Below are 13,521 nucleotides of genomic sequence, written 5' to 3'. Positions count from 1 at the left end.
ACTAAACTAATTAAGTGTCTTAGGTCTTGCCCCTCTTTTCCAACTTGGACAAGGTGATAATGACTGATACAATTAGCCACATGCAGGCGAGGTAGGAGGAATTCAGCTTCCATGTGCTGTCCGACAGACAGTATTTCTTTCAAGAGCACAGTAGGCATAAGGTTGAACTGGATGCACACTGGATGCTAGACAAAGTATCCAGAGCAAAGTTTACTACAACTCCAAATCCCCAAAGCAAATGATTATGTGAAAATCTCACCTTGCTTTTTTTTCTTTAAACAAAAAAAAGTTCCCCCACACACTCCACACACTCTCAGCTGCCCCCCTGTCAAAGAAACCCATCTGTCATGAAAATAAAATTAATGTCATCAAACATCAGACCTAGTTCATGATTTCTGAATATTCTGGATTGAAACCACATTGGTTGCTACAGAAGCAAAGAATATTAGGCAGTTCACTTAAGAAGTTCAATCTCCTAAGTAATTACTCTTCAACTTGTCAAAACCATGAATAATAATTATTTGTGGTCTCTAGCAAAGCTGTATGTAGCGGTGTGAAAGTTATGTTGAAAAAATGGAAATGGCTAAACAGAGCCAAAAACTTGACCTGAAAGTGCTTTAAATCCATATGATCTCTGGAATACTTGGAGAAAAAGATCTGCACAAGTGAGTGAACAAATTCTTCTCAAAGTAGTTCAGACCAGTGACCAGCAGTAATGTTTTCCAGGCATGCTTTACTCCTCCTTCCTTCTCTCCTCAGTAACAACCCTCTAGCAGCATTTTAAAAGAAAATTCTTTCACGTTCAGATTCTGCCTCTGTTTTGCAAGACATTTAAGTGTCTGTTAAAGTAAAACTCCCAAAAGGAGCCTCTTCTCACAGATGGATCTACATGAATGATCTTTTCAAAGAAAACTTGTGCTGAAATATGCAGAACTGCTCAAGATGTGCTTGAGATAATTTGTTGACGATATCAGGTTAGGCAGCTCAGTCTGCAAGAGCAAGTTCTGCAAATTAACAAGGAAAATAAAATTAACTAAACTGCTAGATTCCCCATTTAAAAAGTGGAAAAATATTTTTGATAGAGAAAAGAAAATTATTTGAAGCAAAACAGAATCCAATTTATAATGCTTAACTCATTTCAGTGATCTTCAGAATGCTACATTTGTCAGTCACTTGCTTTGGTTCACCAGCATAGCTGACTATGTGCAGATGTATTTGTGGTGTTCCCATTGTAAAACATAAACCAATATTGCCATTACCAGTTTCTAAGTATTATTATCATTTTCACAGTGCTGCTGTCAAGAATGATTGCCTCAAGTCCTCTCTCTTCCTTGTTCATTCTAGGAGTGAAAATCTGAGGAAATAAGGAAGCTTCTCCATTCTCCCTCATGAAATTAAAGTCTCCAAAATTAAGTTGAACTGTGCACTGCCAAAATTATAGTAAGTATACTGTTGCTTTTTTTTTTTGTAATAAGATCTTGCTACAGCCATCTTTTAATAAAATTACATTAAATGCAAGTAGACAGGTACCACATATACTGCTACTATCTCTGCGGGAAGACTTCCATTAGATGTGCAATTCCATGAGTTTGAGGTGTCTGCCACTCCTTGAGGGGAAGGTAAGTAAATAAAGCAACATGTCCTTCTTTATATTTATTTTAGTGTATTAAAAAAAAAAGAGACATGTCTGACAAGCAGTTGTGATTTTTTTTTTTTAATCTGCCTTTAAACAAAAATCAGAATTAGCACTTTAGAAACCACGTATTTGACTGGTAACTTCTGCAGTGTTTTAGGGGTGTTACATCTCAAGGGAACTGCAGAGAATATTGGAGCATAGGTCAGATCAGCCAATATTAAAAGAGCAGCACTAAGTATCTTTGGTTTGCAGAGGAAAAAGACACAGTTTTCTATTTGTACTTGAGGCAGAGGCAAAATGAAGATAATATGGCATTCCATCACTACTTTTCAGAGCTCTGAAACTCCTAACATCCTTGGCCTGGCATCTATAAATACTGTTCATTGCTATACACCACAATTAGGAGTAAGCTAGTGTTCAAATTTAGTTTATTCTAGAAGCTCAGTGAAGTCTTCTAGCATAGCAAAGGTTTATGCACATGCTTTGCACAAAGTGCCTTCAAAATTTCATTAAAAATTATTCATTAAATTAATTATTCATTAAAAATTACATTCATGTGTGTAAAGGCTGAATTACTAGGCAGACAACAGAGACATATAGGTTTCACTTCCACAGTTTTCTTTCATCTCCACGATACGACCTTCCATTTTGTATTCCTTACCTAATTCACAAAAATCTTTAGCATCTCTCTTGCTCTTACTTAACCTCAACTATGTGCCACTTCCAATGATCCCTCCTACAATTAGAGTAGACATGAGGTGCATAGCTCGGCATAGCTGTGGGTAAGGGAGAAGACATCTATGAAATAGGAACTTTAGGCATTTAAAAGCTCTGATTGAAAGCATCTGTAGAGGACTATCTTTTTCTGAAGGTAAAAGAGCTCATTTGGGTGAGATGGAATTTTGTTAAAAGCTTGTAACACAATACCCATGAGCCCTGCACTGGACTTTGGGCATTTTGCACAGCCTGGAGCTGATGAAGATTTGTTTGGTTTGATTTTTGCTGCCATAAGAAAGGTGAGATTTTACTATAAAAAGACAGGGGATGGCTGCAACAGTAGCTTATATGACTGCTAATGGAAAGGTAAACTACAGATTGCCTCGTAGATTTACTGACTGGCATGACTAGAAAGAGTTTGCTTTTTATATTATCTGGAGAGAGGAAAAAATAATTCGTTACAGCACATCTCTGAAGAATAATTCTGACACTTCAGCTGACCAGTCTGAACCAATGCTGATTTTATGAGGCCAGGAGTGGTCAGAGATAAAGATGTATTAATCTTCTACCTGGGTCTTCAGTTGGGCTTGAATGAAACAGGAATTGCCCTAATATTCGACTAATCCAAATTATGCTAATTCATCTTTATTTTATTAATGTTAGATTTAGATCAAACCTTGGATCTTAATTCCAAATCAGAGTCTTGAACTTGATGAGGACATGATTTGACCTGTCTCAAATCGTTAGCAAGACTGAAACCCAGAAGCTGCAGTTAGATGGAAAGGTGGGTGTGCTTCATGGCACACTTCCGAGTCCTGTTCTCTCAACTGTCTTAATCAAGGTTTTGGTTGACGTGAGCAATAGTTGTCTTCCAGGCTGTGCGACTGCTGTTCTTACTATATGAGTTAATACAAAGGTAACTACCTGGATCCCCAAATTCCACTCTGGTAAGGGGTTTTGACACAGCTGAAGAAGTCACCTGGACACCTGGGAGCTCAAAAATGTCCTTGGTCCACCAAGCTGAGATACAGCCTTTGTCTCATGCTCAAAAGGCAGAGCTATAGACTTACAACTGCGCCTTCTGAATCTGGCAACCTGAAATGGCAAATCAGGATGTTGACAAATGCCAAGGTGTTGTCAATGAGGCTGTTTCTGGGCTAGGTTTGACCCATGCCTAGATCAGAGTTGGTGTCACAGCTCGGATCCTCTCACACGTGCAGCCCTTTTTCCACTTACACAACAGTCCGCTCCTACATTGCATACTCAGCTGAAGTGGGTGAGACATGAAAACCTGCAGAAGCCTGGAAGGGAAGAAAACATTTCTTCCTCCCTCTACCAACACATCCAGGGTTAACAAGCATCAGCGATCTGCACATATGTTTTTTTTTAAATTCGAGAGTTATTTGCTTTATAACTCATCTTTCTTCTGTCTTCTCCCACCAGAGGTGCAGAGGTTAACCCACAGATCTGTCTATCTTTCTGTAGCCAGGTTCCGTACCCCTCAGCAGTCTTCCCAGATTCATTTCAAATGTAACCTGATAATTAAAGATGGATGAGGGTTCACTCAAATGAAAGTGTTTGTAAATGAATGAAAACTGCATGCATGCTATAGAGAAATGAAGACATAGAAAAATATTTCTGTTGAGTTACTGGTTGTTGAAAAAGAAATTAAAATATAATATATCCAAAAATGAAAAATTGGATATGTTCCCTGGAGATAAAACCCATCATCCCAATTTTGTATCTATGGAAAAACTCTGTGTTCTTTTAGCTGGCATGACTCTTTATAACAAGGAAAAATGGTCTCGGAAGGACAGAAAACACATGTTATGTCTTCCTTTTTCTTCCTTGCATTTCTAATTGTACTATCAACTTTAGCAGAAATGTGTGGTGTAAATGAATTCGTATGATTGTGAGAGCTTTTGTTTGTTAATTCCCTGACCTTATAATATTCTAGTCTCATATTTATCCATCTGAACAGTTAAAACCCCACAGATGCGCCAGCTGTGACTGCGTGTGTCAGGAAGATAGTGGGTATCAGCTGCAGGAAGACTGGAGTCAACCTTGATTTAATGAAGAGTCGGTGCCGTGTGGCGGTGTGGCAGTCGGCGGAGGCAGGGCGGGCGTGAGGGTTTGGGCTCCGGTGATGCGTGATTGACTCCTGACATGCCCAGGAATGGCAGAATGAGTCCCAGCTGGAAAAAAAGATCACAGAAGAGGCGGGAGCTGGGATGCAGCGTTGTCTTTTGGGAGACCTAGCTGAATGACTGACAAAAATCTATTAGGGAGAAAGGGGCGAGCATGAGTAAAAGGTCTCACAGCGTTTATTCTGACAGGATGATTAATTTCTTGTTACTCATCCAGAATGGGGCTGTCTGGGGGGAATTCAGGGAAATATTTGATTATTTCAAACATTGATTATTTGGAGAAAAGCTTTTGCATAAATCCAAACACTTTATCCCGTCTTTGTTTTGAAACGGCACAGTGGGAGTTTTCTAATTTCTTGGTGGAGGTTCTTCAGAGGCTCAGCACTATCAGGACTCTTTATTTCAAAGCCAGGAGCCAAATCCCTAGCTGCTTCAGAGGGTCTAACTTACTTGGGTCATGCTGTACCCTTTCATGCCAGATGGTTCCTTCTCCTCCTCCTCCTCCTCTAGGACTCTTGGTCCTGGTGATGTGTTGGGCTCAGGTCCATGAGAGAAAAAATCATGACTGCTAACCTGTGGTGCTGCTTGGCTCCAGGAATTTTTACCTGATAGCCACCTGGATAATAATCTTGACTTCTTCTTGCAAGGAAGCACTTTATGTTTGATGACCCTCAAAGAATAGAATTAGCATTCGCTACTTTACTCTTGCTGATTTCTACCTTGCATGGCTCCGGCTTTTATGCCTTGTGTCTCAGGTGCCATTCAGGAAGCTCTGTGTGTTTATATCATCTACAGCAGCTGAGCTCAAGAGAGAAAGGCAAAGCTAGGATAGTGCTTTTTCCCCTCATGAAAACCATACATAGCAATGGCCGTGCTAAATCAGACAAGAAGTCCCTCCAGCTCAATATCCTGTCTAGGTAGCAGGTGCCTAAGCAAAAAATAAGTATATGAACAGGGCAAACATTACAAGGAAATTTTCCAACTTAACTATTTTTGTTGGAGAGGCTGGAGGAAAGAATCAGATCTGGACATAGCAAGAGAAGAAGAATATAACTGAAAGAGAAGAGTGTTAACAAAAAAGCCATTCAGCAGAGAAGTCGTGAAGGAAAAGGGTAGGAGTTGTGGAAATAAGAGATGATGAAAAATGCAGTCCATGAGGCAGACAGAGCTGCAGGAAATTGGTTGGGATAACAGACATGGAGGAAGGATGGATGAATGGAGCAGTAAGAGCCCATGCAATAAGGGAACTGAGCATATGCCAGCAGGTAATAAGAACAGCCAGTCTCTACTGTCAGCTATGTACATAATGGAAAGGAGTTTAAGAACAGAGTTTTATTGCCTATATACTTAAGAGAGTCTAGGTTTTGAGTAATTTTGAAAATTTCACAATTTTCTGTCTATCTTCCTCTAAATACCTTATAAATCCGGGCCTTTGCCTATATGCTGCTGAAGAGAGGCAGAGTGAAAACAAACATGGGAGAAACAAGGACCTGGTTGTCATACGTCAGCTTTTCTGACAGCTCTGTAAAACGAATGAGTGACACTGCTTCAGGAGCGCACAGAAGCCTCAGCTGTTCTGAACTGAACAGCAGGGGTTTTTCCCTGATTTCCCCTGGGGTCAGGATACTACCTTGTGGTCTTAGGACATTGAAGAACCCTTTTGGAATGGAGAGGATAATTTCTGAAGGGTTGAAGGGTTCTCCCCTTCCCTGACATAGGCTTTCTGTCCCACAGTAATTACAGCTGGTGCCACAATTTTTAGGGCAAGATGCACAGGCTAGTTAGAAATGATGGATCCATTTTTGCCCAATTTATTAAACCCACTTTTTTTTTTCCCCTCTACAAAATGCTTTGGTGTCCTGGAAAACTGGTGCCTGATGTTTGCAGATTTTTAATGTATTTGTTTAAGACATATGACTATGCTGACTGTGAGTTCAATTTTATTAGGCAGTAGCTGTATCCTCTAAATTCAGTTTCTCACTGAAAAAAACCCAACAACCAACAACTTGAAAGCTGCATAAAGATTGTTGTTTCATGGTTTGTACATGTGTCTGATGAGGAAGCACTTCTTGATGAAGAGGACTATGTGGAAGTTCATAGAAAAAAGGAAACAGAAGCTCACAGTAAATGTCCAAGTGAGCAAAGTTTTCAGCTTTTCATTCATTATGATTCCAAGACGGTATCACATGGAAGTGCTAGATTGTAAATTGTGAGGACGTAAATATTTATTAGTTCTCTACCCACTGTGCTGATATTCAGCTGGTATTTCTAGGGACTTCCACAACTTAAATAGTAGCAAGAACACTACCATTAGTAATAATTTAGGATTTCTTCTTGTATTCACCTGCAATAAATAGTTCATTTAAACAGTATTCAGTGTGAAGCAAAATGTTTTTAGTACAGGTAAAATTCAACCACGTGCACACCGTATTGGCATTATCTTATGGATCAAAGCCAACAGTAAAGAGAGTGAGTCAGTGGTTTAAGTTTGTAAAGACAAACCTATCCTGAATTATTGTAGGGAACCTTTTCTTTATGAAAATAGTTGTCTGTTACCAGCTGGTAAAATAGCAGTCACGATATATTTCTAGGGATAAAGTGAGGTTTTGTTTTGTTTTAGGGTAATTTTGTTTGCTTTCAGGATAGTCTTTGCCACAAAAGGCCAAGAAGGTAGTACTTGTGCAAGCCTGTTTTGTCTTCTCATTGACAGTGGCATACAAAAATATGTTAGAGGTTGACTGGTTAATAGAGAATTGGGTAGTCGATGGAAGAAGGTGAGCTCTTTTACTTTCTTCTTCTGTTACTGAGGAAAAAGAGGCTAAATTTTTAGACTGAATTCTGGTTACAGAACTTGGTCTGAGGAAAACAGCAGCCTAGATTTGGATATCTATTCCCATTTCTATTCAATTTCCTTCTCTATTGCATTCAGAAAGTGATCTTCTAGTTATCACAGACTTGATCTTAAATTAATGCCTGTAAATTTTTATGGGAAAGGAGCATCATAGTAAATAAAGTAGCTGCTCTATTTCAAATGCACTCTCAAGTCCAAAATAATTTTATCTTCATGACATAGAAAAATGGACGTTTCATCAGCTAAATCCTTTTACATTCCCAGTTAGATAGTCCTAGTGAGCATTGAATTATTACAAACATAGTGAGTAAATTTAGAGCAGGGGCTCGTGTTTTTGTATATTTTAAAGTTTCCTTTAAAATTAAAACATTGCTTTGTTTATATAAAATACTATGTGATAAATTTGTTTTTGTAAACAATTCTATTTTTACACTTAAATTTCATATAAATTCCTTATTGCAATGTTCTCATTAGTCTCCTTTTTAATTCTTTCTTTTCTGTGATAGAGCTTTTGCTAAAATAACCCTTCACTTCTCACAAAGAGCATCTTTTCAAATTATTGTCTGCTGACAAAATATGAGGAGAGGCTAGGAGAACTTGGTTTGTTTAGCCTAGAGATGAAAAAGCAAAGGGAACCAAACTGCAGTCTTTCTCTATCTCTATGGGGAAAGCCATAGAGAAAACAGAGCCAAACCCTTCTTAGAAGTGCTCAGCAAGAGGACATGAGACAAAGGTCACCATTGCTTTGACTAGATAAAAGGAAGAAATTCTTCATGGTGAGAGTGGGTGAGTGCTGGAGGAGACCACCCAGAGAGGCTGGGGAACCTCCATGCCGGTAGATTTTCAGAAGTCAACAGGGCAAAGCCATCTGCAACCTGATCTGAGTTTGCAATTAGCCCCGCTCTGAGTGGGTGATGCCCAGGGATCCTTTCCAATCTAAATTTTCCTAACCTTCTATGAAAGAGTACTTAAAGTAACGGTCATCTGATTTTTTTAATGAGGAAAAGTCAACCTCCAGAGTGCTTAACAGCCAGTAATATTCATTAGAGTTAGTACAGCTCATGGGAGTTGACATGATGTGCACCAATGTTTGAAGTTCTAAGCTTTATACATCAGCTTATTTGTCTGCAGAGTTTACATGAGCAAATCTTCCTTTAGCTGCTGAGTTTTGTTGCTATATATTCTTTAGGACTGACGCTTTAGATAAGACATAGGATGTTTTCAAACCTTCTCTCACCGTTATCATTATTTTCCTCTGGATTCTTTGCCAGTGTACTCCAGGTACAGTCAAATAATTGCAACATTTTACACAGAAGTATAAATAGCTCCATTTACGTGAACTAATAGCCTGGTTCTGGAAATAACTGCCATCGTGTATGAGCAGTTGCATTCATTTTAGTGAATTATTCACCTTGTGCCCTAGTGGAAACCCTAGAAAAGTATTTGAGAATCTGCTTCTGTTGTTTTAGAAAAGTACAGAAGTATTAGCTTGCACTCATTCATTACACATTATTCATTGCAACGTATTCATGCAGTACTCCCTCACTCTGCGTGTGAATCTGAGTTTCCTTTTCTAGCTGAACAATTCCACTAATATCTTAACGGAACTGTATTCATTTCGGAGTCTTCCTCACATTCATGCACTATGTGATTACTCTTCTAAGCATTTGTGTTCTCGTCTAGCTTTGTTTCAACCATCGAATACATCAGTGTATGGTTCAAAACACTAAAAAGTATTCAGGTATCCAAAGGCCAACACTGTTCCCTTAATGTGTCAAAAATCGAGTAAGTCCTGATAAAGGTAGAAAAAAAGAAAGAGCTCTAAGGATTCCTGAATATATTTTATATCTAGGTATAAAGTTAGCATTCAGCTACATTTTTATTTATCTCATCCCAAACAAAATGACTATATACAACATCTCATGATATAGAAAATGTGTGACCATAGCTTTGCAAAATCTATTATATATTATTGTCAGATAATGTAATCCAATAGATAATCATACATTTTAACAGAATATCCTTCAGAACAAAAGGATGAAACCTTTTCATTCCTTGGTACACTGCATAAATGCAGGGTGCCCTCTGTTTAAAGGATACCTAAATGAACAATTCAGTTAAAATAGCCTTTACATTTGCTAAGCAAATCTGTCATTGCTATGCTGTATCCTTTTTGGCGATATCAATCACATTTATGTTGTATTACATGAACAATATAGTCTGACATGGTAAAACCTGCCAGGAATCTTAGTTTTTCCTCATAGTGGGCCTGCACAGCTTACAGAGCAGAAAAAAACCCCACAGGAAAAATAGTATTTTTTTCTGCCATGCATCTCCTTTGGGCTTGGTTCTTCTGAATACACATTAGAAATAACTTTTACCCATTTTGCTGGAAGCTACCCTTAAATGCAAAAATCTGATCCTTATCCTCCACTACCAAACTGCTTACATGTAAAAAGTCTACCAGCAACTTCATAGCAAACATTTCTGTACTTGCTCTCTATATGTGTGTACGTATATTGTGGCTGCAACGTAGCAATCCTGTATTGTTGGTGCGACTTCTAATACATCTTCCCGCTTTTATTATCTGCTGAATTTGAAAACGAAAGTCAAGACTGAATTTGGAAATACTGGAGACAATCTAGTAATACTGAAAACTTCAGAAATTAAGACCATTGTGTCAAATATTCAACAGCCCCCACAATTCAAATAAATTTCAATCAAACTGTGGACTGATTAATTTAAGCTCAGATAAGCTTGGAAAGAAGTGGTCTTTATTTGAAGGACAAAGCAGGGAAAGCATGGAGAAGTGTCCTTTTCTCACCTGTTTATAACAGGTAGGAAAATATTTATTACATGCTGCATGTATCTCCTAGGACAATGCAGTTCAGGTTTCCTCTGGGAGGCTCATCCTTTCTTACATCGTCCATCAGCGAGGTCAGAGGTGACAGACCATTCCATAGCCTGTGCATGGGCTTAGGTAATTCTAGAAAAGGGAAGGACTATTTGCATGATGGGAGCAGGGTATAATACTAGATGAAGGAAGCCAGGATGTGTGGCGCTAATATATTTACTTTTTAACTCAGCATAGTTTGTTCTTCTGTTTATCCTGGAACTCAAAGGCAGACTTACCTGTACGTGCTTTATCTCACCCATATTAGAAGTCTGCTTGTGCTGCTTTCATTTACAAATTGCTCGTGCTCCAGCTCTTTGTTTAGGCACAACCTATTTCCAGCATGTGTCAGGAAACCCTGTGCATTCAGGGAAAGCTTCTCCCACCCTGTAACATATAAACACCTTAATTAGTATGTGTATATAATACGAGTATAAATGGTGTACTGCAGGGATAAGCTAAATTTAAGGTGAAATACAGGATCTGTATTCCACCACTGAAATTAATCTGCAAATACTGCAAGAAATACTGTTTAGAATGATACTACCCTATTTATTGATTTAATAGTTCTGTAGATACAATACGTATGATAGGCGGGGACTTACAGTCAGCAAGCACACTCTCAGCTGGATTGAAACTACAGTTCAATGTCTCAGAAATTAAAATTTTTTGCATTTAATAATTTTTAATCATAACTTTGCACTTAATAAAAAAAAATAAAAAGCACATAAAGGAGGTTTTCAAACCGAGTTTGCTGTTATCACTCAAAACATGCCTCCATTTCCTGCTCTGCCACTCTGTGACCTTCCTCCTTTTCCACTCTCAAATCAGCTTCCCAGCATATTGACTGCCCCTCCCAATTTGGTGTCATCTGGGAACTTTCATTCCACCTTGTCACTGAGAGCATCAGTGAAGATGTTGTACAGTGCTGGCCCCAGTACCAACCCCTGAGGAACGCCCTTTCTAACTACCCACCCAAATGTCATCTAAGTCTTCACTAAGGCTTGCGCCAAAGTTTTCCCAGGGACTGCTGTGAGGTGGACTGGTCTTTTGTTCCCTGGACTTCTGATTGTCTTTTTTAAAGGTGGACATAACATTTTCTTTTTATTTGTTGTTTATTTTTGTATTTCAAAGTCACGTAGAACTGCTGTATTTGCTATCAGGTGAACTCATTTTGTGAAACTAAAATCAATGCCAAACACAACCACAGCGAGCTTCACACTATTGTAACCTGCTGCCACGATCCATGCTCCCATGGGGGTGCACCACTTCTCCTGCTGCCCTGTCAGAAGCTACAGATCCTACCCTTTAACAGGTAGGAGACCTGCAGTTTACCAAGCACATCTGAATCATAACATTTGCAATACCTTAAAAGCCTTCCAAGACCCTTCCAAAACACACACATAAAAATGATATAATTCTGTATGTACTGTCAATAAGCCCGATGAAGATGGGCTGTACCAGTCAGTTTTTCCTATCTCTCACACCATCAATTCCAGCTCCAGTTCACAGAACCACCTTGCTAATTTCTCTGGCGTTGTCAGCCTTTCACCCGGTCTGTGAAGAGAAGATAATTGCTGCTTCAATCTCTGTCTCTGGCCTGAGAAGAGGGTTTGAAATATTATGTGGCCTGGAAGGAAAATAAGATGCAGAAAAAGAAGAGGGATGGAAGGAGATTTTTAAAAGGAATAGAATGCTGTTCCTACCTTCTTCCCCTTTCAGCACATGAATCTGTGATCTCTAGGCTTTTTACCCAGAGGCTGTGTTTTAACCACTTGCAAGTACCTAACCTTTTCAAAACACCTTGCAATGTAACGCTCTTTGTGAGAACGCTGCTATGCTACACAATCCTGTGGCGAACTACCACAAAGTCCCGAGGACAAACGTGGGCCTATCTGTTACAAATAAACCCCACCAAATTACAAAAGGGAGCGCATCCCTCCTCTGGCAATCCCTCTGCTGCGGGGAGGCAGGGTGGGCGCCCCCACCGTCGGTCCCCAGCTCCCCCCAGCCCCTGTAGGTCTGTGGCTGCCCCCGTCCCTTCTGACGGGACCCGACAGGCAGGGCCAGCCCGAAACGGTCTGACTCCCTCGGGACCCCACGCATGGGGCTGAAGGGTCAGCTGAGGGAGAGGCATTTGCGTAAGAAAACAAATTTCAACCTGTTTTAAATTCAAATGGCAGCGGAGGCCGCGCCTCAACATCCCCCCCCCCCCCCGCCTTCCCCGGAGGTCGGTAAGGGGAGCGGGGAGCCCCGGCCACCCCGCCCCGCCACCCGCCGGGCCGGGTGGGGCGGGGGGGGCCGGGCCGGGCCCGGGTTGGGCTGCTCTTTCCGCAGTGGCCTGGCGGGGGCGCTGCGAGCCCGGCGTTGCGGGCCGAGCGCGGCGGGCAGCGTGCGGCGTCTCCGCCGGCCCCGGGCAGCCCGCGGCGGCGGCGGCGGCGGCTGGGAGAGCGGGGCCAGCGCCTCCCGCCTGTCCCCACCGCTTCCCGGAGGCGCGGGGGGACGCTCGCCCCCGCCGGCAGCCCCCGCTCTTCCCCCCCCACGAAGGGTCGCCCTTCGGCCGCCAAGGGGCTCGGCGCCCCCCGCGGGGGAGCCGCCGCCGCCGTCGGTCCGGCTGTCCCAAGGGCGCTGGGGGACAGCTCCCCGGGCCGTACCCCCTCGGGCGCGGTGCTTCTGCCTTGCCGGGGGCGGGGGGGAACGGGGACGGGCAAGCCCGCCGGCTAGCTTGCGGAGCGGAGGCAGCCCCCGCCGCTGCCCGGCCGGGCTGCCTTGCCCCCCGGCCGGCCGCACGCCGCCTCCCCGCGTCCCCGTCCCTCCCCCCCAAACCGGCGGGTCGGGCAGGGGGGCGGCCGGCGGGGACACCGCGGGTTTGCCGGCGGGGCAAGTTGAAAAGGCCTTGGGGGAGAGCCGGGGCAGGGGGGCTGGCAGCGGGGTGACGGGTGCGGAGGAGGAGCGGGGAGAAGCCGCACCGGAGCACCGGGAGGAGCCGGAGGAAATCTGCTGGCGGCGCGGCAGGCGCCTCAGGGGTAGGGGAGGAAGGAGGACCCGGGAGGGGAAGCACCGCTCCGGGGTACCGCTGGCAGGGAGGGGGAAAGCACCGCCACCAGCCGGGGGAGGAGGAGGAGGAGGAGGTGGGGGGAGCGCCGGTGACCTGTCGCGGATCGGCTCCGCCGCCGCCGCCGGAGGATGCACGGAGCGCCGGCTGCCCGCACGGCCCCGCCGCCGCCGCCGCCTCCTCCTCCCGAGGGCGGCTGCGGGGAGCGGCGGGAGGGCCGGC

General features: G+C 42.8%; 1 protein-coding gene and 1 long non-coding RNA gene across 2 annotated transcripts in view; one reads left to right on the top strand and one right to left on the bottom strand.

Annotated features, from left to right (window-relative positions):
• Positions 1-2,550: 2,550 nt before the first annotated feature.
• On the bottom strand, positions 2,551-13,507 carry LOC142034539 (uncharacterized). The gene is made up of 3 exons (XR_012651679.1): positions 13,396-13,507; positions 10,484-10,631; positions 2,551-4,548 (listed from the first exon to the last, which is right to left on the bottom strand). It is a non-coding gene; the product is annotated as an uncharacterized LOC142034539 (long non-coding RNA).
• Positions 13,181-13,521, top strand: part of LOC142034537 (SAM and SH3 domain-containing protein 1-like) — a 570,133-nt gene continuing 569,792 nt past the window's right edge. The window contains exon 1 of the mRNA XM_075036016.1: positions 13,181-13,270. The gene's annotated coding sequence lies outside the window, so the exon portion shown is untranslated. The remainder of the gene's footprint in view (positions 13,271-13,521) is intronic.

The sequence above is a fragment of the Buteo buteo genome, chromosome 9 (assembly GCF_964188355.1).
Source record: "Buteo buteo chromosome 9, bButBut1.hap1.1, whole genome shotgun sequence".
NCBI lineage: Eukaryota > Metazoa > Chordata > Aves > Accipitriformes > Accipitridae > Buteo > Buteo buteo.
This window is presented reverse-complemented; position numbering and strand designations above follow the sequence as displayed.